Genomic DNA, 6727 nt, shown 5'->3' on the forward strand with positions numbered 1-6727 from the left:
CCCCGCCCTCAGGAGGAGGGGGCCTGGCTGCCCCCCACCACCCCGCCGCGGGGTCGGGTGCCAAAACGCGCCACCCGTCAGTCTCACCCGTTCAAACGCAGACCCCCCCCAGCTCAAAGGGGCCGGACTGAAAACCCCCTGGGAAGGGCTGGCTTGCAGGGGGGTTGCAGCCATTGCAGTTTCTGAGCACGCATTATATGGACTGCCCTTCTTCTTCAGTATTGCCCTACCTAGGCAGCCATGTGGTCCGCTGGAGCCACAATGTCCTGCCACCAAACTGCAGGATCTTGACGATTCACCGGGCTAAAAAGGGGTAAATCCTGGAGGTTTCGGAAGAGTTCCCGTTTCAGTCTTTTATGTCTGATTTCTATTATTCTCTCGCCCATATTTAACTCTGTAGCTATTTTTGTGCACAATCCGTCGATGTTCTGAGAATAACCAGCTGCGTGCATGTTGAAGAGTTGTCTGCACCTGGCTTTTTCCTCCGTAAAAAGCTGCCCTGGCATTGCTAACACTTGTGAAGCCACATCACACTAGTGCAGCACTGGAAGAGGCTCCCCAGAGAGGTGGTGCAGTCTCCATCCTTGGAGGTTTTTAAGACCTGGCTTGACAAAGCCTTGGCTGGGATGAGCTAGTTGGGGCTGCTCCTGCTTGGAGCAGGGGGTTGCACTAGATGTGACCTCCTGAGGTGCCTTTCCAACCTTCATTTTCTATGATGGGAGATAGCAATGCTGGGAGTTTGAGTAGATAGGATTTTTGAAGGCACTGGCATTTTTAACCCCATGGAATAATGGTTTTGAAATACAAGCGCTCCTAACAGCTAAAGAAGTGCCTGAGGCAGTTGTCCACTTATTCTTCTTTCTCTTAAACCATATTTTTCTGTCACAGTTATAGTACTAGGAAAACAACTGAAGGGAGTTTCTTCAAGCTTGCAAAATTAAAGATGACAAAAACACTTTGGGTTGAAAATGAATCTGGGTAATGTCACCTCAAAGGGACAATTTTTGCAAGCTGCTCTACTGATTTTGAAAGGGACGGTATTAGAAGGGAATGGTCATCTTGTATGAGCTTCTTGCTTGCTATCAGCTTGCCATACAATGCAGTCATATGGCAAGTGAAAGAGCAATGTGAAGCAAGAAATAAATTAGATAATTATAGATGTTGGTGGTAGATATCACTTCTAGATGATCCAAGTCATACTCTTGGTCAGCTTAATCTTGTTCTCTACCATATTTTCTACTCCTTTATCCGGTCTAGGATTAAATGCCTCAAGAGGAATTCCTACGATGCAGCTTTGCAAAGGGCCACGTGTAGCAATTCTTGCTGCAGCGTTACTGTGCAAAGTCCACTCTTGGTGTGTTGAGAAGTGGAAGATGCCTTCAGATCAGTGTGGCCAAAAGCTTGGAGCCTTAGGATATATTTATTCAAGCCTCCATGTTTGGGAGAAATGGGTTACATGGAAATCATGGGCGTGCTGGAAGCAATGTCATGCACAGTGTCTTAAGAAGTACAGAGGTCCGCTGTGACCTGTACTCTTAGAAATATGTCTAACATTACAAGTTATGAACATGGGATCATAGGAGGCAGAAACTGAAATGACCTAGCAAATGTCTGGGTCGATCCTTTTTGTCCGTCTATCCCTGTGTGCATTCACTACCGCATTGAGGCACCTCACACTTTTGTCCTTCTTCAGCCACTTAAAAACACAACCTTTTCGTCAAGAATGAACAGAATGTGTTTTTGCACTCTTTGGTTTAGGCAAAACAAGACACTTTGTCCTGTTTGGGAACCTTTAATCTGAACAGTCAAAAAAGCACATAACGTACTCTTTATAAATCAAAGGTCAAAACTGCTGGTCATTTTATACCTCCATGAGCACAAAGCTCATGTATGGACCGGATTTGATGCAATTCGCAGAGCGAGGTTCTGGTCCTGCAATCCAGACTCGCAGAGCTTGAATGCTCTCTCCTAAGGACCTTCAGGGTCCCTCTCTCTCTGCTCATCTCTTATACTCATGGGATCTAGTCATTTTTAAAGCTGCCAATGTCATAGCATTATAATGGTGATTGCATTAAAAAAAAACTCCCATAGCAAGGTAGCATGGAACAGGAGTAGAGGGATGAGCAAAATGTGGAGGCTTGAATGACACAGATTCGACCTCAGTCTTGAAATGGAAAAAGAGGAATTTCAGTGGGTGACAGAGCTCTAAAAGCTACCTCCTGTTGTAACTTTTCTTCACATTCCACAAAAGCCTCCTAGGTCTGCGGACACAAAATATTTGAAGAATCCATGAGAGAGATTTTTGTAGACCAATCGGCTGAATTTAATCCAGGATGTCCCCCATTCTTTTATTGTGGGCAGCATCTTTTGTTTTGCACAAGCAAAGAAAAGGACCTTGAATCCCATGTTTTGCAGTAAAAATAGATCGAAACATATTTTCTTTAGCCGAGCAGAGGAAAACCGCATCGGACCCACTGGATTCTGGGTCCTCGTGTTGTCTGGACTGTGCCGTTGAAATTGAAAGTTTCAGGCCATGCACCAGACACAATGGCCTCGCTCACATTTCTCACTGTCCACATGGGTGGTTTTAATTCAGCCTGTTAGAAATATGCTGCAGCCAGGCTCAATGGTAGACAGGGGACATAAGGGAAAAAATGAAGGTTGTGGCATAAGAAAGTGTTCCTTCCAGATGATGACTTAGCAAAACTGATGCCTCTGCAACCACATTATCAGGCTAGAAAGGCAAATTACAGACTGCAGGAGTCCTGAAAAGCCTGTTGTGTGGGTGTGTGGAGGATAGGGAGAGAATTCCAGGAAAACCAAATTTTGGTCACTGTTGACTGTAGATAGACAACTTCCTGGCCTCAGTACCAGAGAACTCAGCAATGTAAAAAAAGGAAATTCCTTCAGAGTAAAAGAAAAAAATTGAGGGTTTCTAGACTTACAGGATCTCAGACCAGCAATGTTATTCTTTGCTGAATCACCAAGAGGGATCATTATTTTGGTATGCTGATGATGAATTTAAGAGAGTCACCAGGATTCGGAGCTTTTAAAGGGCCAGTGTGGCTACCGGATCAGATTCTCAGCTGGTATCAAACTCACGTTCAGACCATCGGTAGGAAGAAGGCGAAAGAGATATAGAAGCTGGTCATATAACAAGGGCACTTTGTGCCAAATCTTCACCTGGCGTAATGCAGTTGACTGAGCAACACTGATTTGCATCAGCTGAGATCCGTCCCGTGACATCTGTCCATAGACACGATTGTAATATCTCAGCCATGCATTTTTTTGCCTTTCCGACGTCTTATATTTTGCAGCCATCTTTTACCCAACTCTGAACTGTCAACGTGAAACTGTTTTCTTCTGTCAAATTGCAACTAAAGCAGCATCAGTAATATCATAATGAAACTAATTAACTTACATATCAGACATAAAAACCAAACTCTCACGAATTAGTGAACCTATACAACATACGCTGTAGGAAATACCCCCAAAACTTTTCACTTTGGGATCTCAAAGCACTGGAGAAATCTGAATTAGTTAACATTAGAACCCGCACCACCTTCCGGCGGTAGATACTCTGTCCATTTTGTGGAAGTGAATGCTATTTCACAGAGGAGTTAGAAAGGTCACATGGCAGTTCAGGGGGTAACAAAACCCAGAAATCCCTTTTCCTGACACCCTGCTTAAACAGCTGCCTCGTTAAAGGGCCCATTGAAGTCCTTTTCCTAACTTAATCATCCTTTTCTTAGGAAAGATTTCCATTCACTGCAGCGAGAGTTCAGCTTGAGCACGGTCTTGACACATGGGACGTATTTCCTAATATTATTTCTTAATATTGGCAACCATTGCACTCCGTTTCCTTTCACTTGGTCAAACTTGAGTACAAATAACTAATCTGTGGTGATATCATGTGGAGGGGGAAGGGAACAGAACCTCAGCAAGGCTTAGATGTCCTTTAGCAGATGCAACAAGCTGGCTGAAGAAGGCCTGCTCCATACATGGGGTGGGATGGTGAACTAACCCAATTATATCAGTACAGTCCTGGTTTAGCTACACAAATAGGACCATCAGGTTATTAATACCTGACTAGCTTGAGAATAAGCTACTGCTATGCTGCGCCCAGTCTGAGAGTTTTATTTAGTGATATTAGTTTCTCAGCCACAGTTAAAGCGGTTCAACGGCCACGTGTAGAAAGCCCTTAGCTTGGGTTGGGTTGCTTGCACAGCAGCTAAAATGATAGGAAATAGCTACTTCTATGAACAGGGAAGACAGTTGTGTTTGTGTGTGTCCTGGGGCTTTGCAACTGGGTTAGGATTGTGACCTTGTGGCAATTATTTAGGATAAAATTAGCAAAAGTGGCTACTGGTTTCAGGTGCCTCTGTTCTGTGGGGTCTGATGTGAGAAAAGGTGAATCTCCAGATGAAGCCAGCAATTTCAACAGCGCTGGGCCAGTTTATATCAGCAGAGGATCTAGTCCAACACAGGTCAAAGCAGGGCTCCACCTGACCCTTTGTCTAGCTGTTCACTTGCCATTTTTAGCATCTATTTTACTGCTTTTGTTCCCATTTCCTAGAACGTTCTAAAATTATATCACATTTTCATTTACTCAAACTGGTACCGCAAAGCTCAGGCATCCCCAGGTGAGCATTCAGTTTTCTCACTGAAACAGGAACTTCAAAAACTAATGAAAGAAAGACGGAAAGACAGAAAGAAAGACGGAAAGAAAGACGGAAAGGCAGAAAGACAGAAAGGCAGAAATGCAGAAAGACAGAAATGCAGAGCTGAAACTAACCAATTTCAGAAAACAGCAGTTTGGAAAGCCCCTAAATTGAGTTTATATTTAGTTAATTTTAGGAGATTATTTTTGCTTGCAAATTTAAGCAAATTTCAAAAAGAGATCTTACATTTCATGCATCAAAAGTGTTTTTTTTTTCTCAAAATGCCCTGCCCCTCTGGTTCTTCGCACCCCTTCACTGGTCCATGCCCTGAATGGATTGCATTGCCCAAGCTTTGTTCACACGATTCTGTGGTTTTGACATTTTAACCTGTGTTTTATCCTTTTTGGTTACAAGTTATTTTTGTTTTCCTTCAGTGTGGCAAAGGCAGCAAGTGACTCTTTACATGCCAATGTAACCACTAACGAGGCAGTGTTGTGCAGGAGACGGGGCACTGAACTAGCAGTCAGGATGCCTGGCTCGGCTGAGGGGTGACTTGAGGCAAATCATCTGTGTCTCAGTACCCCCCTCTGCAAAAGGGGGGCAAAGACTGACCTTCTTTGTAAAATGCTTTGAGAACTAGTGATGCAAAGAGCTACAACGGTAAATGGTCTACGGGAATGAAGTTTGAATGATCATGTCTATGTTTATTCGCAAGTGCCTGCTGCAAAGAGCTTACAGTCTAAGACCCTAATCCCAGACACTATAACACTGCTCGATTCCACGGCTGTGTGCTGCTCCGCTTCGCAGGAGCAGAAGGGCACAGGACATACCTACATCCCACTGTGTCCCATATGTCGGAGGACCAACATAGCAATGGAGTCTGTACTATTGCCTTGAGCTGTCCCATGGGACTGGCTGCAGAAGGGCCCCATGCCGCCCTCGCACAGAATCTATGGGTGCTGCGGCCCCAACCTCATCTAGCACAACATCTGCCAGGGGACACGCCACAACTTCAGGAGTGACAGTGGAACTGCTCACCCCCAAATGCTTAGATAAACGAGCCACGGTGTCCGCCTCCCCAACTTGGACACCAGGGCTCTGAACTCTGAACTTTCCCAAAATAGAAGGGCATTGGTTGTAGCTTTATTGAGAAGGGTGGAGGAAGGGAGGAGCAGCCAAAAAGTCCTGATCCAGATCTAAACTTCCCCTTCAAGAAGGGGGGCATGAAGGAGGCAGTTCAGATGCGTGTGTGTGTGTGCACATGCACACAAGCATGGGCTCATAGCGCTTTGGGGATAGCTGCAAGATGCCGCCTCTGCCAAGGCTCATGCACCGAGGAGCAGGATCATGGAATTGCAGCCAGCAATGGTAAGAAACGCTCAAATACAGGCTGCAAGACTCATGTTAGGATGGTTTTTTTTAGATCAAAGTTTGCATTTACACCTATTCGGTTATCTCTCCCACCTCAAGGGACTCAAAGCCTGACACTGAAGCATAACACCATGGGCCAATGACAGAACTGGTGTCAGGGCAGCAGGGGGGAGAACTCAGATGAAACCTTTGGAGTCTGCTGCGTATTTGGTCCTCCGAGTGAGGTTGCTGCCTTTGAGTGGGGATGCTGCTCATGGAGGAGAGGAGCGTGGATCTGTGGGCATGTGGTACATGTGTGCACTGTGTGGGTGCGATATGCTGGCACATGTGCATGTAGAAGCTTTGGTGAGGAGGACGAAAGAGAATGAATGAAGCTTTTCTCATTTCCCCCAGCTGCACTGCACCTGGCACGTGGATCCCTTAGAAAAAGGGCTGGAGAGAGTACTACCAGGGTTTTTGAACGGAAGGCAAACCCTGCCACAGATGGTCAATAATCCTTTCCACTAGACTTGCTAGCTACTCTTGGTTTGCCCCTGGTGGAACTGAAAGGAAAAAATAGGCTGCAATGAGACCTAGACAGGTTACAGGGGTGGGCGGACGAGAATAGGATGGGTTTCAACACTGACAAGTGCAAGGTGCTGCACCTGGGGAGGAAGAGCCAGCACCATACCTACAGGCTGGGGAACTCCCTTCTC

The 6727-nt window shown here is 45.5% G+C and overlaps 1 protein-coding gene across 1 annotated transcript in view; it reads right to left on the reverse strand.

Moving 5' to 3' along the window:
- The window catches only part of CCND3 (cyclin D3), a 68888-nt gene that overhangs the window by 21056 nt on the left and 41105 nt on the right, over positions 1-6727 (reverse strand). The gene's annotated exons all lie outside the window — the stretch shown is intronic.

Source organism: Gavialis gangeticus, unplaced genomic scaffold, assembly GCF_001723915.1.
Source record: "Gavialis gangeticus isolate Ggan-Ray unplaced genomic scaffold, GavGan_comp1, whole genome shotgun sequence".
NCBI classification, from domain to species: domain Eukaryota; kingdom Metazoa; phylum Chordata; order Crocodylia; family Gavialidae; genus Gavialis; species Gavialis gangeticus.